Source organism: Elephas maximus, chromosome 12, assembly GCF_024166365.1.
Source record: "Elephas maximus indicus isolate mEleMax1 chromosome 12, mEleMax1 primary haplotype, whole genome shotgun sequence".
Taxonomy (NCBI): domain Eukaryota; kingdom Metazoa; phylum Chordata; class Mammalia; order Proboscidea; family Elephantidae; genus Elephas; species Elephas maximus.
In genome coordinates, this window is record NC_064830.1 from 20,921,156 (window position 1) to 20,944,471 (window position 23,316).

A 23,316-nucleotide genomic window follows, 5' to 3' on the forward strand; every position below is an offset into this window, starting at 1 on the left:
TAGAATATAAAATAGAGTACGTACAAAGTAGAATACAGAATATAGAGTGTAAAATATAGACTAAAGAACAGAATAGAGAAGTATATAGATTAAGGAATATAGAAGATTCTGGAATAGAGAATGTAGAAATAAATAGAAGATGGAATATAAGCGAATAAAGAATGTAGAATATAGTTTACAGAATATGTGATATGGAATATAGAATACAGAAAATTAGAAAAAATCTAGAGTATGGAAAACAACATTGAATACAGAATACAGACAATGGCGTACAGAAAAATATAGAATTCAGAATGTAGAATACAGAATATAAAATATAAAACAAAAACTACATAATATAGAGAATTTACATTATAGAATATAGAAGATTATGGAATATAGAACGTAGAATGTAAAATACAGAATATACAATATAGAACAATATATGATACAGACCATAGAAGCATATAGAGTATAGAACGTAGAATATGGAATACAGAAAATTTTATAGAAAAATATAGAATACAAAAAAGAACATTGAATATAAAACACAGAGTATGGAATAGAGAATACAGAAAATATTTAATAAATAGAGTATAGAAAACTATAGACTATAGAATGTAGAATACAAAATATAGAATATAAAATAAAGTATAAAGAACACAGAATATAGAAGAATATAGATGATAGAACATAGAAGATAATGGATATAGAATATAGAATGTAAAATACAGACTATACAATATAGAAGAATAGAGAATAGAGAAGGAATAATGGAGAATATGGAATATAGAATACAGAAAAATATAGTGTATAGAAAAATATAGAATATAGAAGAAAATGGAAGAACATAGAATATAGAATTTAGAAGGTAGAATATAGAATACAGAACATAGACTATAGAAGAATTGAAAATATAGAATGTAGAATATGGAATATGAAATATACAATACAGAATATAGAAAAATCCTGTATGTAGAAAAATATACAATATAGAACATCGAAGGTAGAATACAGAGTCTGGAATATAGAATATACAAAAATATAGAATATAGAAGATCATAGACAACAGAACATAGAGAATTTAAAATATAGAATATGGAACATAGAACAGTGAAGATAGAATACAGAATATAAAAGAACTTCGAAAATAGAAGAATATAGTGTATAGAGGATTTGGAATAAAGAACAATATAGAATATACATTATAGAATATAGCATAAAGAATACAGAATATAGAAGAAAATAGAATATAAAATTTAGAATATAAAACACAGAAGAATATAAAATGCACAATGTAGAATACAGAATGCAAAATATAGAATGAAGAATTTAGGAGAATATAGATTATACACTATAGAAGATTATAAATGATACAATATTAAGGAACATAGAATGTAGAATATAGGAGAATATAGAATATGGAATGTAGAAGAATATAGAATGTTGAATATAGTATAAAGAATATACAAAAATACGGTATGTGTAAAAATTTAGAAAATAGATTGAATACAGAACATAGAATACAGGAAAATATGGAATCTAGAATATAGAATCCAGAACAATATATAATGTAGAATAGAGAATGTAGAAAATAGAAGATTTTAGAATATAGAACATAGAATAGACAATATGGAATATGGAATATAGAATACAGAAGAATATAGTCTAGAGAAAAATATAGAACATCGAATAGAGTACAAAGAGTACGGAATATAGGAAATAGGAAAATATAGAATATAGAAGAACTTAGAATTTAGAATGTGGAATATAGAATATAGAAGAATTTAGAATATGGGATATAGAATATAGAAGGATATAGTGTATAGAATATTGAACATAGAACACAGAAGATAGAATACAAAATATAAAAGAAGACGGAAAATAGTAGAACATAGAATACGGAACACAGAAGAATACAAACAAGAATATAGATTATAGAATATACATTAGAGAAGAATACAGAATACAGAATATAGAAAAATATCGAATACAAATTTAGAATATAGAAGAATATAGACTATAGAAGGCTATAGAAAATAAAAGAAAAAGAAGATAGTAGAAGGTAGAATACAGAAAATGAAGAATACAGAATATGGAAGAATAGAGAATATAGAAGAATTAGAATACAGAATACGGAAGACTATAGAATACACATTATAGAAGAATACACGCAATAGAAGAATATACAAGACAGAATATAGATTATAGAAGAACATAGAATGCAGAATTTAGAATGTAGAAAATTATGGAACAGAGAATGTAAAATATAGAAGAATATAGAATACAGAATAGAGAATAACAAACAATGTAGAATATAGAATATGGAACATAGAGTACACCACACGGAAAAACATAGTATACAGAAAAATACAGAATATACAACATTAAACTTTGAATATACAATACAGAGTATGGAATATGGAACCTAGAATATGGAAAAATATAGAAATAGAATATAGAAGAATTTAAAATGTAGAATATAGAATATGGACTACAGAATATAGAGGAATATAGGATATAGAAGAACATAGAACATAGAAGATACAATACAGAATATAAAAGAAAAAAGAATATAGAAGAATATAGAGTATAGAAGAGTATGGAATGCGGAAAATAGGAGAATGTAGGATATAATTATTGAAGAATATAGAATATTGAAAAAGAGAGAATACAGAATATAGGAAAACAGAGCATAAATTTAGAATATAGAAGATATAGGATATAGAATGCAGAATATAGAAGAATAAAGACTGTAGATGACAGATTACAGGATATAGAAGACAGAACAGAAAAGGAAATAGAGCATTGACAACTAGGGAATGTAGGGTATAGGATATACACTATTGAAGAATACAGAATAAAGTAGAAGTGTATAGATTACAAAATACAGAAGAATAAAGAATGTAGATAGAGATATGGAATAGAGAATATTAGATTACAGAAGAATATAGAATATAGAGATTAGAAGGTAGACTCTGAAATAAAAAATATAGAATATAGAATTCAGAGAAATTTAGAACGTAAAATGTAGGATATAGAATACAGAAGAAAATGGAATAAAGAATGTAGAATGGAGAACAAAAAATATGGAATAGAAAATAGAGGAGAATAAAGAATATAGAAAAATTGGGAATATAGAATGTAGACTGTAGAATATTGAATATAGAATTTAGAAAGTACAGTATACAAAATAACAGATAGAAGAATATAGATTATAACACAAGAATATAGAATGTAGAATAAGAATGTAAAAGAGTAGAGAATACAGAACAAAGAATATAGAATGCAGAATGCATAGTATACAATATGGAATATAGCCTGTAGAATACAGAAGAATATAGGGTATAAAAATACAGATACAGAAGATAGAAGAATATAGAACATCCAATATGGAATATAGAATACAGAGTATGGGTTAGAGAATATAGAAAAATATAGAATAGAGTTAAATATAGAATATAAAATAGAGTACGTACAAAGTAGAATACAGAATATAGAGTGTAAAATATAGACTAAAGAACAGAATAGAGAAGTATATAGATTAAGGAATATAGAAGATTCTGGAATAGAGAATGTAGAAATAAATAGAAGATGGAATATAAGCGAATAAAGAATGTAGAATATAGTTTACAGAATATGTGATATGGAATATAGAATACAGAAAATTAGAAAAAATCTAGAGTATGGAAAACAACATTGAATACAGAATACAGACAATGGCGTACAGAAAAATATAGAATTCAGAATGTAGAATACAGAATATAAAATATAAAACAAAAACTACATAATATAGAGAATTTACATTATAGAATATAGAAGATTATGGAATATAGAACGTAGAATGTAAAATACAGAGTATACAATATAGAACAATATATGATACAGACTATAGAAGCATATAGAGTATAGAACGTAGAATATGGAATACAGAAAATTTTATAGAAAAATATAGAATACAAAAAAGAACATTGAATATAAAACACAGAGTATGGAATAGAGAATACAGAAAATATTTAAAAAATAGAGTATAGAAAACTATAGACTATAGAATGTAGAATACAAAATATAGAATATAAAATAAAGTATAAAGAACACAGAATATAGAAGAATATAGATGATAGAACATAGAAGATAATGGATATAGAATATAGAATGTAAAATACAGACTATACAATATAGAAGAATAGAGAATAGAGAAGGAATAATGGAGAATATGGAATATAGAATACAGAAAAATATAGTGTATAGAAAAATATAGAATATAGAAGAAAATGGAAGAACATAGAATATAGAATTTAGAAGGTAGAATATAGAATACAGAACATAGACTATAGAAGAATTGAAAATATAGAATGTAGAATATGGAATATGAAATATACAATACAGAATATAGAAAAATCCTGTATGTAGAAAAATATACAATATAGAACATCGAAGGTAGAATACAGAGTCTGGAATATAGAATATACAAAAATATAGAATATAGAAGATCATAGACAACAGAACATAGAGAATTTAAAATATAGAATATGGAACATAGAACAGTGAAGATAGAATACAGAATATAAAAGAACTTCGAAAATAGAAGAATATAGTGTATAGAGGATTTGGAATAAAGAACAATATAGAATATACATTATAGAATATAGCATAAAGAATACAGAATATAGAAGAAAATAGAATATAAAATTTAGAATATAAAACACAGAAGAATATAAAATGCACAATGTAGAATACAGAATGCAAAATATAGAATGAAGAATTTAGGAGAATATAGATTATACACTATAGAAGATTATAAATGATACAATATTAAGGAACATAGAATGTAGAATATAGGAGAATATAGAATATGGAATGTAGAAGAATATAGAATGTTGAATATAGTATAAAGAATATACAAAAATACGGTATGTGTAAAAATTTAGAAAATAGATTGAATACAGAACATAGAATACAGGAAAATATGGAATCTAGAATATAGAATCCAGAACAATATATAATGTAGAATAGAGAATGTAGAAAATAGAAGATTTTAGAATATAGAACATAGAATAGACAATATGGAATATGGAATATAGAATACAGAAGAATATAGTCTAGAGAAAAATATAGAACATCGAATAGAGTACAAAGAGTACGGAATATAGGAAATAGGAAAATATAGAATATAGAAGAACTTAGAATTTAGAATGTGGAATATAGAATATAGAAGAATTTAGAATATGGGATATAGAATATAGAAGGATATAGTGTATAGAATATTGAACATAGAACACAGAAGATAGAATACAAAATATAAAAGAAGACGGAAAATAGTAGAACATAGAATACGGAACACAGAAGAATACAAACAAGAATATAGATTATAGAATATACATTAGAGAAGAATACAGAATACAGAATATAGAAAAATATCAAATACAAATTTAGAATATAGAAGAATATAGACTATAGAAGGCTATAGAAAATAAAAGAAAAAGAAGATAGTAGAAGGTAGAATACAGAAAATGAAGAATACAGAATATGGAAGAATAGAGAATATAGAAGAATTAGAATACAGAATACGGAAGACTATAGAATACACATTATAGAAGAATACACGCAATAGAAGAATATACAAGACAGAATATAGATTATAGAAGAACATAGAATGCAGAATTTAGAATGTAGAAAATTATGGAACAGAGAATGTAAAATATAGAAGAATATAGAATACAGAATAGAGAATAACAAACAATGTAGAATATAGAATATGGAACATAGAGTACACCACACGGAAAAACATAGTATACAGAAAAATACAGAATATACAACATTAAACTTTGAATATACAATACAGAGTATGGAATATGGAACCTAGAATATGGAAAAATATAGAAATAGAATATAGAAGAATTTAAAATGTAGAATATAGAATATGGACTACAGAATATAGAGGAATATAGGATATAGAAGAACATAGAACATAGAAGATACAATACAGAATATAAAAGAAAAAAGAATATAGAAGAATATAGAGTATAGAAGAGTATGGAATGCGGAAAATAGGAGAATGTAGGATATAATTATTGAAGAATATAGAATATTGAAAAAGATAGAATACAGAATATAGGAAAACAGAGCATAAATTTAGAATATAGAAGATATAGGATATAGAATGCAGAATATAGAAGAATAAAGACTGTAGATGACAGATTACAGGATATAGAAGACAGAACAGAAAAGGAAATAGAGCATTGACAACTAGGGAATGTAGGGTATAGGATATACACTATTGAAGAATACAGAATAAAGTAGAAGTGTATAGATTACAAAATACAGAAGAATAAAGAATGTAGATAGAGATATGGAATAGAGAATATTAGATTACAGAAGAATATAGAATATAGAGATTAGAAGGTAGACTCTGAAATAAAAAATACAGAATATAGAATTCAGAGAAATTTAGAACGTAAAATGTAGGATATAGAATATAGAAGAAAATGGAATAAAGAATGTAGAATGGAGAACAAAAAATATGGAATAGAAAATAGAGGAGAATAAAGAATATAGAAAAATTGGGAATATAGAATGTAGACTGTAGAATATTGAATATAGAATTTAGAAAGTACAGTATACAAAATAACAGATAGAAGAATATAGATTATAACACAAGAATATAGAATGTAGAATAAGAATGTAAAAGAGTAGAGAATACAGAACAAAGAATATAGAATGCAGAATGCATAATATACAATATGGACTATAGCCTGTAGAATACAGAAGAATATAGGGTATAAAAATACAGATACAGAAGATAGAAGAATATAGAACATCCAATATGGAATATAGAATACAGAGTATGGGTTAGAGAATATAGAAAAATATAGAATAGAGTTAAATATAGAATATAAAATAGAGTACGTACAAAGTAGAATACAGAATATAGAGTGTAAAATATAGACTAAAGAACAGAATAGAGAAGTATATAGATTAAGGAATATAGAAGATTCTGGAATAGAGAATGTAGAAATAAATAGAAGATGGAATATAAGCGAATAAAGAATGTAGAATATAGTTTACAGAATATGTGATATGGAATATAGAATACAGAAAATTAGAAAAAATCTAGAGTATGGAAAACAACATTGAATACAGAATACAGACAATGGCGTACAGAAAAATATAGAATTCAGAATGTAGAATACAGAATATAAAATATAAAACAAAAACTACATAATATAGAGAATTTACATTATAGAATATAGAAGATTATGGAATATAGAACGTAGAAAGTAAAATACAGAATATACAATATAGAACAATATATGATACAGACTATAGAAGCATATAGAGTATAGAACGTAGAATATGGAATACAGAAAATTTTATAGAAAAATATAGAATACAAAAAAGAACATTGAATATAAAACACAGAGTATGGAATAGAGAATACAGAAAATATTTAAAAAATAGAGTATAGAAAACTATAGACTATAGAATGTAGAATACAAAATATAGAATATAAAATAAAGTATAAAGAACACAGAATATAGAAGAATATAGATGATAGAACATAGAAGATAATGGATATAGAATATAGAATGTAAAATACAGACTATACAATATAGAAGAATAGAGAATAGAGAAGGAATAATGGAGAATATGGAATATAGAATACAGAAAAATATAGTGTATAGAAAAATATAGAATATAGAAGAAAATGGAAGAACATAGAATATAGAATTTAGAAGGTAGAATATAGAATACAGAACATAGACTATAGAAGAATTGAAAATATAGAATGTAGAATATGGAATATGAAATATACAATACAGAATATAGAAAAATCCTGTATGTAGAAAAATATACAATATAGAACATCGAAGGTAGAATACAGAGTCTGGAATATAGAATATACAAAAATATAGAATATAGAAGATCATAGACAACAGAACATAGAGAATTTAAAATATAGAATATGGAACATAGAACAGTGAAGATAGAATACAGAATATAAAAGAACTTCGAAAATAGAAGAATATAGTGTATAGAGGATTTGGAATAAAGAACAATATAGAATATACATTATAGAATATAGCATAAAGAATACAGAATATAGAAGAAAATAGAATATAAAATTTAGAATATAAAACACAGAAGAATATAAAATGCACAATGTAGAATACAGAATGCAAAATATAGAATGAAGAATTTAGGAGAATATAGATTATACACTATAGAAGATTATAAATGATACAATATTAAGGAACATAGAATGTAGAATATAGGAGAATATAGAATATGGAATGTAGAAGAATATAGAAGGTTGAATATAGTATAAAGAATATACAAAAATACGGTATGTGTAAAAATTTAGAAAATAGATTGAATACAGAACATAGAATACAGGAAAATATGGAATCTAGAATATAGAATCCAGAACAATATATAATGTAGAATAGAGAATGTAGAAAATAGAAGATTTTAGACTATAGAACATAGAATAGACAATATGGAATATGGAATATAGAATACAGAAGAATATAGTCTAGAGAAAAATATAGAACATCGAATAGAGTACAAAGAGTACGGAATATAGGAAATAGGAAAATATAGAATATAGAAGAACTTAGAATTTAGAATGTGGAATATAGAATATAGAAGAATTTAGAATATGGGATATAGAATATAGAAGGATATAGTGTATAGAATATTGAACATAGAACAGAGAAGATAGAATACAAAATATAAAAGAAGACGGAAAATAGTAGAACATAGAATACGGAACACAGAAGAATACAAACAAGAATATAGATTATAGAATATACATTAGAGAAGAATACAGAATACAGAATATAGAAAAATATCGAATACAAATTTAGAATATAGAAGAATATAGACTATAGAAGGCTATAGAAAATAAAAGAAAAAGAAGATAGTAGAAGGTAGAATACAGAAAATGAAGAATACAGAATATGGAAGAATAGAGAATATAGAAGAATTAGAATACAGAATACGGAAGACTATAGAATACACATTATAGAAGAATACACGCAATAGAAGAATATACAAGACAGAATATAGATTATAGAAGAACATAGAATGCAGAATTTAGAATGTAGAAAATTATGGAACAGAGAATGTAAAATATAGAAGAATATAGAATACAGAATAGAGAATAACAAACAATGTAGAATATAGAATATGGAACATAGAGTACACCACACGGAAAAACATAGTATACAGAAAAATACAGAATATACAACATTAAACTTTGAATATACAATACAGAGTATGGAATATGGAACCTAGAATATGGAAAAATATAGAAATAGAATATAGAAGAATTTAAAATGTAGAATATAGAATATGGACTACAGAATATAGAGGAATATAGGATATAGAAGAACATAGAACATAGAAGATACAATACAGAATATAAAAGAAAAAAGAATATAGAAGAATATAGAGTATAGAAGAGTATGGAATGCGGAAAATAGGAGAATGTAGGATATAATTATTGAAGAATATAGAATATTGAAAAAGATAGAATACAGAATATAGGAAAACAGAGCATAAATTTAGAATATAGAAGATATAGGATATAGAATGCAGAATATAGAAGAATAAAGACTGTAGATGACAGATTACAGGATATAGAAGACAGAACAGAAAAGGAAATAGAGCATTGACAACTAGGGAATGTAGGGTATAGGATATACACTATTGAAGAATACAGAATAAAGTAGAAGTGTATAGATTACAAAATACAGAAGAATAAAGAATGTAGATAGAGATATGGAATAGAGAATATTAGATTACAGAAGAATATAGAATATAGAGATTAGAAGGTAGACTCTGAAATAAAAAATATAGAATATAGAATTCAGAGAAATTTAGAACGTAAAATGTAGGATATAGAATACAGAAGAAAATGGAATAAAGAATGTAGAATGGAGAACAAAAAATATGGAATAGAAAATAGAGGAGAATAAAGAATATAGAAAAATTGGGAATATAGAATGTAGACTGTAGAATATTGAATATAGAATTTAGAAAGTACAGTATACAAAATAACAGATAGAAGAATATAGATTATAACACAAGAATATAGAATGTAGAATAAGAATGTAAAAGAGTAGAGAATACAGAACAAAGAATATAGAATGCAGAATGCATAGTATACAATATGGAATATAGCCTGTAGAATACAGAAGAATATAGGGTATAAAAATACAGATACAGAAGATAGAAGAATATAGAACATCCAATATGGAATATAGAATACAGAGTATGGGTTAGAGAATATAGAAAAATATAGAATAGAGTTAAATATAGAATATAAAATAGAGTACGTACAAAGTAGAATACAGAATATAGAGTGTAAAATATAGACTAAAGAACAGAATAGAGAAGTATATAGATTAAGGAATATAGAAGATTCTGGAATAGAGAATGTAGAAATAAATAGAAGATGGAATATAAGCAAATAAAGAATGTAGAATATAGTTTACAGAATATGTGATATGGAATATAGAATACAGAAAATTAGAAAAAATCTAGAGTATGGAAAACAACATTGAATACAGAATACAGACAATGGCGTACAGAAAAATATAGAATTCAGAATGTAGAATACAGAATATAAAATATAAAACAAAAACTACATAATATAGAGAATTTACATTATAGAATATAGAAGATTATGGAATATAGAACGTAGAATGTAAAATACAGAATATACAATATAGAACAATATATGATACAGACCATAGAAGCATATAGAGTATAGAACGTAGAATATGGAATACAGAAAATTTTATAGAAAAATATAGAATACAAAAAAGAACATTGAATATAAAACACAGAGTATGGAATAGAGAATACAGAAAATATTTAAAAAATAGAGTATAGAAAACTATAGACTATAGAATGTAGAATACAAAATATAGAATATAAAATAAAGTATAAAGAACACAGAATATAGAAGAATATAGATGATAGAACATAGAAGATAATGGATATAGAATATAGAATGTAAAATACAGACTATACAATATAGAAGAATAGAGAATAGAGAAGGAATAATGGAGAATATGGAATATAGAATACAGAAAAATATAGTGTATAGAAAAATATAGAATATAGAAGAAAATGGAAGAACATAGAATATAGAATTTAGAAGGTAGAATATAGAATACAGAACATAGACTATAGAAGAATTGAAAATATAGAATGTAGAATATGGAATATGAAATATACAATACAGAATATAGAAAAATCCTGTATGTAGAAAAATATACAATATAGAACATGGAAGGTAGAATACAGAGTCTGGAATATAGAATATACAAAAATATAGAATATAGAAGATCATAGACAACAGAACATAGAGAATTTAAAATATAGAATATGGAACATAGAACAGTGAAGATAGAATACAGAATATAAAAGAACTTCGAAAATAGAAGAATATAGTGTATAGAGGATTTGGAATAAAGAACAATATAGAATATACATTATAGAATATAGCATAAAGAATACAGAATATAGAAGAAAATAGAATATAAAATTTAGAATATAAAACACAGAAGAATATAAAATGCACAATGTAGAATACAGAATGCAAAATATAGAATGAAGAATTTAGGAGAATATAGATTATACACTATAGAAGATTATAAATGATACAATATTAAGGAACATAGAATGTAGAATATAGGAGAATATAGAATATGGAATGTAGAAGAATATAGAATGTTGAATATAGTATAAAGAATATACAAAAATACGGTATGTGTAAAAATTTAGAAAATAGATTGAATACAGAACATAGAATACAGGAAAATATGGAATCTAGAATATAGAATCCAGAACAATATATAATGTAGAATAGAGAATGTAGAAAATAGAAGATTTTAGAATATAGAACATAGAATAGACAATATGGAATATGGAATATAGAATACAGAAGAATATAGTCTAGAGAAAAATATAGAACATCGAATAGAGTACAAAGAGTACGGAATATAGGAAATAGGAAAATATAGAATATAGAAGAACTTAGAATTTAGAATGTGGAATATAGAATATAGAAGAATTTAGAATATGGGATATAGAATATAGAAGGATATAGTGTATAGAATATTGAACATAGAACAGAGAAGATAGAATACAAAATATAAAAGAAGACGGAAAATAGTAGAACATAGAATACGGAACACAGAAGAATACAAACAAGAATATAGATTATAGAATATACATTAGAGAAGAATACAGAATACAGAATATAGAAAAATATCGAATACAAATTTAGAATATAGAAGAATATAGACTATAGAAGGCTATAGAAAATAAAAGAAAAAGAAGATAGTAGAAGGTAGAATACAGAAAATGAAGAATACAGAATATGGAAGAATAGAGAATATAGAAGAATTAGAATACAGAATACGGAAGACTATAGAATACACATTATAGAAGAATACACGCAATAGAAGAATATACAAGACAGAATATAGATTATAGAAGAACATAGAATGCAGAATTTAGAATGTAGAAAATTATGGAACAGAGAATGTAAAATATAGAAGAATATAGAATACAGAATAGAGAATAACAAACAATGTAGAATATAGAATATGGAACATAGAGTACACCACACGGAAAAACATAGTATACAGAAAAATACAGAATATACAACATTAAACTTTGAATATACAATACAGAGTATGGAATATGGAACCTAGAATATGGAAAAATATAGAAATAGAATATAGAAGAATTTAAAATGTAGAATATAGAATATGGACTACAGAATATAGAGGAATATAGGATATAGAAGAACATAGAACATAGAAGATACAATACAGAATATAAAAGAAAAAAGAATATAGAAGAATATAGAGTATAGAAGAGTATGGAATGCGGAAAATAGGAGAATGTAGGATATAATTATTGAAGAATATAGAATATTGAAAAAGATAGAATACAGAATATAGGAAAACAGAGCATAAATTTAGAATATAGAAGATATAGGATATAGAATGCAGAATATAGAAGAATAAAGACTGTAGATGACAGATTACAGGATATAGAAGACAGAACAGAAAAGGAAATAGAGCATTGACAACTAGGGAATGTAGGGTATAGGATATACACTATTGAAGAATACAGAATAAAGTAGAAGTGTATAGATTACAAAATACAGAAGAATAAAGAATGTAGATAGAGATATGGAATAGAGAATATTAGATTACAGAAGAATATAGAATATAGAGATTAGAAGGTAGACTCTGAAATAAAAAATATAGAATATAGAATTCAGAGAAATTTAGAACGTAAAATGTAGGATATAGAATACAGAAGAAAATGGAATAAAGAATGTAGAATGGAGAACAAAAAATATGGAATAGAAAATAGAGGAGAATAAAGAATATAGAAAAATTGGGAATATAGAATGTAGACTGTAGAATATTGAATATAGAATTTAGAAAGTACAGTATACAAAATAACAGATAGAAGAATATAGATTATAACACAAGAATATAGAATGTAGAATAAGAATGTAAAAGAGTAGAGAATACAGAACAAAGAATATAGAATGCAGAATGCATAGTATACAATATGGAATATAGCCTGTAGAATACAGAAGAATATAGGGTATAAAAATACAGATACAGAAGATAGAAGAATATAGAACATCCAATATGGAATATAGAATACAGAGTATGGGTTAGAGAATATAGAAAAATATAGAATAGAGTTAAATATAGAATATAAAATAGAGTACGTACAAAGTAGAATACAGAATATAGAGTGTAAAATATAGACTAAAGAACAGAATAGAGAAGTATATAGATTAAGGAATATAGAAGATTCTGGAATAGAGAATGTAGAAATAAATAGAAGATGGAATATAAGCGAATAAAGAATGTAGAATATAGTTTACAGAATATGTGATATGGAATATAGAATACAGAAAATTAGAAAAAATCTAGAGTATGGAAAACAACATTGAATACAGAATACAGACAATGGCGTACAGAAAAATATAGAATTCAGAATGTAGAATACAGAATATAAAATATAAAACAAAAACTACATAATATAGAGAATTTACATTATAGAATATAGAAGATTATGGAATATAGAACGTAGAATGTAAAATACAGAATATACAATATAGAACAATATATGATACAGACCATAGAAGCATATAGAGTATAGAACGTAGAATATGGAATACAGAAAATTTTATAGAAAAATATAGAATACAAAAAAGAACATTGAATATAAAACACAGAGTATGGAATAGAGAATACAGAAAATATTTAAAAAATAGAGTATAGAAAACTATAGACTATAGAATGTAGAATACAAAATATAGAATATAAAATAAAGTATAAAGAACACAGAATATAGAAGAATATAGATGATAGAACATAGAAGATAATGGATATAGAATATAGAATGTAAAATACAGACTATACAATATAGAAGAATAGAGAAGGAATAATGGAGAATATGGAATATAGAATACAGAAAAATATAGTGTATAGAAAAATATAGAATATAGAAGAAAATGGAAGAACATAGAATATAGAATTTAGAAGGTAGAATATAGAATACAGAACATAGACTATAGAAGAATTGAAAATATAGAATGTAGAATATGGAATATGAAATATACAATACAGAATATAGAAAAATCCTGTATGTAGAAAAATATACAATATAGAACATCGAAGGTAGAATACAGAGTCTGGAATATAGAATATACAAAAATATAGAATATAGAAGATCATAGACAACAGAACATAGAGAATTTAAAATATAGAATATGGAACATAGAACAGTGAAGATAGAATACAGAATATAAAAGAACTTCGAAAATAGAAGAATATAGTGTATAGAGGATTTGGAATAAAGAACAATATAGAATATACATTATAGAATATAGCATAAAGAATACAGAATATAGAAGAAAATAGAATATAAAATTTAGAATATAAAACACAGAAGAATATAAAATGCACAATGTAGAATACAGAATGCAAAATATAGAATGAAGAATTTAGGAGAATATAGATTATACACTATAGAAGATTATAAATGATACAATATTAAGGAACATAGAATGTAGAATATAGGAGAATATAGAATATGGAATGTAGAAGAATATAGAATGTTGAATATAGTATAAAGAATATACAAAAATACGGTATGTGTAAAAATTTAGAAAATAGATTGAATACAGAACATAGAATACAGGAAAATATGGAATCTAGAATATAGAATCCAGAACAATATATAATGTAGAATAGAGAATGTAGAAAATAGAAGATTTTAGAATATAGAACATAGAATAGACAATATGGAATATGGAATATAGAATACAGAAGAATATAGTCTAGAGAAAAATATAGAACATCGAATAGAGTACAAAGAGTACGGAATATAGGAAATAGGAAAATATAGAATATAGAAGAACTTAGAATTTAGAATGTGGAATATAGAATATAGAAGAATTTAGAATATGGGATATAGAATATAGAAGGATATAGTGTATAGAATATTGAACATAGAACAGAGAAGATAGAATACAAAATATAAAAGAAGACGGAAAATAGTAGAACATAGAATACGGAACACAGAAGAATACAAACAAGAATATAGATTATAGAATATACATTAGAGAAGAATACAGAATACAGAATATAGAAAAATATCGAATACAAATTTAGAATATAGAAGAATATAGACTATAGAAGGCTATAGAAAATAAAAGAAAAAGAAGATAGTAGAAGGTAGAATACAGAAAATGAAGAATACAGAATATGGAAGAATAGAGAATATAGAAGAATTAGAATACAGAATACGGAAGACTATAGAATACACATTATAGAAGAATACACGCAATAGAAGAATATACAAGACAGAATATAGATTATAGAAGAACATAGAATGCAGAATTTAGAATGTAGAAAATTATGGAACAGAGAATGTAAAATATAGAAGAATATAGAATACAGAATAGAGAATAACAAACAATGTAGAATATAGAATATGGAACATAGAGTACACCACACGGAAAAACATAGTATACAGAAAAATACAGAATATACAACATTAAACTTTGAATATACAATACAGAGTATGGAATATGGAACCTAGAATATGGAAAAATATAGAAATAGAATATAGAAGAATTTAAAATGTAGAATATAGAATATGGACTACAGAATATAGAGGAATATAGGATATAGAAGAACATAGAACATAGAAGATACAATACAGAATATAAAAGAAAAAAGAATATAGAAGAATATAGAGTATAGAAGAGTATGGAATGCGGAAAATAGGAGAATGTAGGATATAATTATTGAAGAATATAGAATATTGAAAAAGATAGAATACAGAATATAGGAAAACAGAGCATAAATTTAGAATATAGAAGATATAGGATATAGAATGCAGAATATAGAAGAATAAAGACTGTAGATGACAGATTACAGGATATAGAAGACAGAACAGAAAAGGAAATAGAGCATTGACAACTAGGGAATGTAGGGTATAGGATATACACTATTGAAGAATACAGAATAAAGTAGAAGTGTATAGATTACAAAATACAGAAGAATAAAGAATGTAGATAGAGATATGGAATAGAGAATATTAGATTACAGAAGAATATAGAATATAGAGATTAGAAGGTAGACTCTGAAATAAAAAATATAGAATATAGAATTCAGAGAAATTTAGAACGTAAAATGTAGGATATAGAATACAGAAGAAAATGGAATAAAGAATGTAGAATGGAGAACAAAAAATATGGAATAGAAAATAGAGGAGAATAAAGAATATAGAAAAATTGGGAATATAGAATGTAGACTGTAGAATATTGAATATAGAATTTAGAAAGTACAGTATACAAAATAACAGATAGAAGAATATAGATTATAACACAAGAATATAGAATGTAGAATAAGAATGTAAAAGAGTAGAGAATACAGAACAAAGAATATAGAATGCAGAATGCATAGTATACAATATGGAATATAGCCTGTAGAATACAGAAGAATATAGGGTATAAAAATACAGATACAGAAGATAGAAGAATATAGAACATCCAATATGGAATATAGAATACAGAGTATGGGTTAGAGAATATAGAAAAATATAGAATAGAGTTAAATATAGAATATAAAATAGAGTACGTACAAAGTAGAATACAGAATATAGAGTGTAAAATATAGACTAAAGAACAGAATAGAGAAGTATATAGATTAAGGAATATAGAAGATTCTGGAATAGAGAATGTAGAAATAAATAGAAGATGGAATATAAGCGAATAAAGAATGTAGAATATAGTTTACAGAATATGTGATATGGAATATAGAATACAGAAAATTAGAAAAAATCTAGAGTATGGAAAACAACATTGAATACAGAATACAGACAATGGCGTACAGAAAAATATAGAATTCAGAATGTAGAATACAGAATATAAAATATAAAACAAAAACTACATAATATAGAGAATTTACATTATAGAATATAGAAGATTATGGAATATAGAACGTAGAATGTAAAATACAGAGTATACAATATAGAACAATATATGATACAGACTATAGAAGCATATAGAGTATAGAACGTAGAATATGGAATACAGAAAATTTTATAGAAAAATATAGAATACAAAAAAGAACATTGAATATAAAACACAGAGTATGGAATAGAGAATACAGAAAATATTTAAAAAATAGAGTATAGAAAACTATAGACTATAGAATGTAGAATACAAAATATAGAATATAAAATAAAGTATAAAGAACACAGAATATAGAAGAATATAGATGATAGAACATAGAAGATAATGGATATAGAATATAGAATGTAAAATACAGACTATACAATATAGAAGAATAGAGAATAGAGAAGGAATAATGGAGAATATGGAATATAGAATACAGAAAAATATAGTGTATAGAAAAATATAGAATATAGAAGAAAATGGAAGAACATAGAATATAGAATTTAGAAGGTAGAATATAGAATACAGAACATAGACTATAGAAGAATTGAAAATATAGAATGTAGAATATGGAATATGAAATATACAATACAGAATATAGAAAAATCCTGTATGTAGAAAAATATACAATATAGAACATCGAAGGTAGAATACAGAGTCTGGAATATAGAATATACAAAAATATAGAATATAGAAGATCATAGACAACAGAACATAGAGAATTTAAAATATAGAATATGGAACATAGAACAGTGAAGATAGAATACAGAATATAAAAGAACTTCGAAAATAGAAGAATATAGTGTATAGAGGATTTGGAATAAAGAACAATATAGAATATACATTATAGAATATAGCATAAAGAATACAGAATATAGAAGAAAATAGAATATAAAATTTAGAATATAAAACACAGAAGAATATAAAATGCACAATGTAGAATACAGAATGCAAAATATAGAATGAAGAATTTAGGAGAATATAGATTATACACTATAGAAGATTATAAATGATACAATATTAAGGAACATAGAATGTAGAATATAGGAGAATATAGAATATGGAATGTAGAAGAATATAGAATGTTGAATATAGTATAAAGAATATACAAAAATACGGTATGTGTAAAAATTTAGAAAATAGATTGAATACAGAACATAGAATACAGGAAAATATGGAATCTAGAATATAGAATCCAGAACAATATATAATGTAGAATAGAGAATGTAGAAAATAGAAGATTTTAGAATATAGAACATAGAATAGACAATATGGAATATGGAATATAGAATACAGAAGAATATAGTCTAGAGAAAAATATAGAACATCGAATAGAGTACAAAGAGTACGGAATATAGGAAATAGGAAAATATAGAATATAGAAGAACTTAGAATTTAGAATGTGGAATATAGAATATAGAAGAATTTAGAATATGGGATATAGAATATAGAAGGATATAGTGTATAGAATATTGAACATAGAACACAGAAGATAGAATACAAAATATAAAAGAAGACGGAAAATAGTAGAACATAGAATACGGAACACAGAAGAATACAAACAAGAATATAGATTATAGAATATACATTAGAGAAGAATACAGAATACAGAATATAGAAAAATATCGAATACAAATTTAGAATATAGAAGAATATAGACTATAGAAGGCTATAGAAAATAAAAGAAAAAGAAGATAGTAGAAGGTAGAATACAGAAAATGAAGAATACAGAATATGGAAGAATAGAGAATATAGAAGAATTAGAATACAGAATACGGAAGACTATAGAATACACATTATAGAAGAATACACGCAATAGAAGAATATACAAGACAGAATATAGATTATAGAAGAACATAGAATGCAGAATTTAGAATGTAGAAAATTATGGAACAGAGAATGTAAAATATAGAAGAATATAGAATACAGAATAGAGAATAACAAACAATGTAGAATATAGAATATGGAACATAGAGTACACCACACGGAAAAACATAGTATACAGAAAAATACAGAATATACAACATTAAACTTTGAATATACAATACAGAGTATGGAATATGGAACCTAGAATATGGAAAAATATAGAAATAGAATATAGAAGAATTTAAAATGTAGAATATAGAATATGGACTACAGAATATAGAGGAATATAGGATATAGAAGAACATAGAACATAGAAGATACAATACAGAATATAAAAGAAAAAAGAATATAGAAGAATATAGAGTATAGAAGAGTATGGAATGCGGAAAATAGGAGAATGTAGGATATAATTATTGAAGAATATAGAATATTGAAAAAGATAGAATACAGAATATAGGAAAACAGAGCATAAATTTAGAATATAGAAGATATAGGATATAGAATGCAGAATATAGAAGAATAAAGACTGTAGATGACAGATTACAGGATATAGAAGACAGAACAGAAAAGGAAATAGAGCATTGACAACTAGGGAATGTAGGGTATAGGATATACACTATTGAAGAATACAGAATAAAGTAGAAGTGTATAGATTACAAAATACAGAAGAATAAAGAATGTAGATAGAGATATGGAATAGAGAATATTAGATTACAGAAGAATATAGAATATAGAGATTAGAAGGTAGACTCTGAAATAAAAAATACAGAATATAGAATTCAGAGAAATTTAGAACGTAAAATGTAGGATATAGAATATAGAAGAAAATGGAATAAAGAATGTAGAATGGAGAACAAAAAATATGGAATAGAAAATAGAGGAGAATAAAGAATATAGAAAAATTGGGAATATAGAATGTAGACTGTAGAATATTGAATATAGAATTTAGAAAGTACAGTATACAAAATAACAGATAGAAGAATATAGATTATAACACAAGAATATAGAATGTAGAATAAGAATGTAAAAGAGTAGAGAATACAGAACAAAGAATATAGAATGCAGAATGCATAATATACAATATGGACTATAGCCTGTAGAATACAGAAGAATATAGGGTATAAAAATACAGATACAGAAGATAGAAGAATATAGAACATCCAATATGGAATATAGAATACAGAGTATGGGTTAGAGAATATAGAAAAATATAGAATAGAGTTAAATATAGAATATAAAATAGAGTACGTACAAAGTAGAATACAGAATATAGAGTGTAAAATATAGACTAAAGAACAGAATAGAGAAGTATATAGATTAAGGAATATAGAAGATTCTGGAATAGAGAATGTAGAAATAAATAGAAGATGGAATATAAGCGAATAAAGAATGTAGAATATAGTTTACAGAATATGTGATATGGAATATAGAATACAGAAAATTAGAAAAAATCTAGAGTATGGAAAACAACATTGAATACAGAATACAGACAATGGCGTACAGAAAAATATAGAATTCAGAATGTAGAATACAGAATATAAAATATAAAACAAAAACTACATAATATAGAGAATTTACATTATAGAATATAGAAGATTATGGAATATAGAACGTAGAATGTAAAATACAGAGTATACAATATAGAACAATATATGATACAGACTATAGAAGCATATAGAGTATAGAACGTAGAATATGGAATACAGAAAATTTTATAGAAAAATATAGAATACAAAAAAGAACATTGAATATAAAACACAGAGTATGGAATAGAGAATACAGAAAATATTTAAAAAATAGAGTACAGAAAACTATAGACTATAGAATGTAGAATACAAAATATAGAATATAAAATAAAGTATAAAGAACACAGAATATAGAAGAATATAGATGATAGAACATAGAAGATAATGGATATAGAATATAGAATGTAAAATACAGACTATACAATATAGAAGAATAGAGAATAGAGAAGGAATAATGGAGAATATGGAATATAGAATACAGAAAAATATAGTGTATAGAAAAATATAGAATATAGAAGAAAATGGAAGAACATAGAATATAGAATTTAGAAGGTAGAATATAGAATACAGAACATAGACTATAGAAGAATTGAAAATATAGAATGTAGAATATGGAATATGAAATATACAATACAGAATATAGAAAAATCCTGTATGTAGAAAAATATACAATATAGAACATCGAAGGTAGAATACAGAGTCTGGAATATAGAATATACAAAAATATAGAATATAGAAGATCATAGACAACAGAACATAGAGAATTTAAAATATAGAATATGGAACATAGAACAGTGAAGATAGAATACAGAATATAAAAGAACTTCGAAAATAGAAGAATATAGTGTATAGAGGATTTGGAATAAAGAACAATATAGAATATACATTATAGAATATAGCATAAAGAATACAGAATATAGAAGAAAATAGAATATAAAATTTAGAATATAAAACACAGAAGAATATAAAATGCACAATGTAGAATACAGAATGCAAAATATAGAATGAAGAATTTAGGAGAATATAGATTATACACTATAGAAGATTATAAATGATACAATATTAAGGAACATAGAATGTAGAATATAGGAGAATATAGAATATGGAATGTAGAAGAATATAGAAGGTTGAATATAGTATAAAGAATATACAAAAATACGGTATGTGTAAAAATTTAGAAAATAGATTGAATACAGAACATAGAATACAGGAAAATATGGAATCTAGAATATAGAATCCAGAACAATATATAATGTAGAATAGAGAATGTAGAAAATAGAAGATTTTAGACTATAGAACATAGAATAGACAATATGGAATATGGAATATAGAATACAGAAGAATATAGTCTAGAGAAAAATATAGAACATCGAATAGAGTACAAAGAGTACGGAATATAGGAAATAGGAAAATATAGAATATAGAAGAACATAGAATTTAGAATGTGGAATATAGAATATAGAAGAATTTAGAATATGGGATATAGAATATAGAAGGATATAGTGTATAGAATATTGAACATAGAACACAGAAGATAGAATACAAAATATAAAAGAAGACGGAAAATAGTAGAACATAGAATACGGAACACAGAAGAATACAAACAAGAATATAGATTATAGAATATACATTAGAGAAGAATACAGAATACAGAATATAGAAAAATATCGAATACAAATTTAGAATATAGAAGAATATAGACTATAGAAGGCTATAGAAAATAAAAGAAAAAGAAGATAGTAGAAGGTAGAATACAGAAAATGAAGAATACAGAATATGGAAGAATAGAGAATATAGAAGAATTAGAATACAGAATACGGAAGACTATAGAATACACATTATAGAAGAATACACGCAATAGAAGAATATACAAGACAGAATATAGATTATAGAAGAACATAGAATGCAGAATTTAGAATGTAGAAAATTATGGAACAGAGAATGTAAAATATAGAAGAATATAGAATACAGAATAGAGAATAACAAACAATGTAGAATATAGAATATGGAACATAGAGTACACCACACGGAAAAACATAGTATACAGAAAAATACAGAATATACAACATTAAACTTTGAATATACAATACAGAGTATGGAATATGGAACCTAGAATATGGAAAAATATAGAAATAGAATATAGAAGAATTTAAAATGTAGAATATAGAATATGGACTACAGAATATAGAGGAATATAGGATATAGAAGAACATAGAACATAGAAGATACAATACAGAATATAAAAGAAAAAAGAATATAGAAGAATATAGAGTATAGAAGAGTATGGAATGCGGAAAATAGGAGAATGTAGGATATAATTATTGAAGAATATAGAATATTGAAAAAGATAGAATACAGAATATAGGAAAACAGAGCATAAATTTAGAATATAGAAGATATAGGATATAGAATGCAGAATAT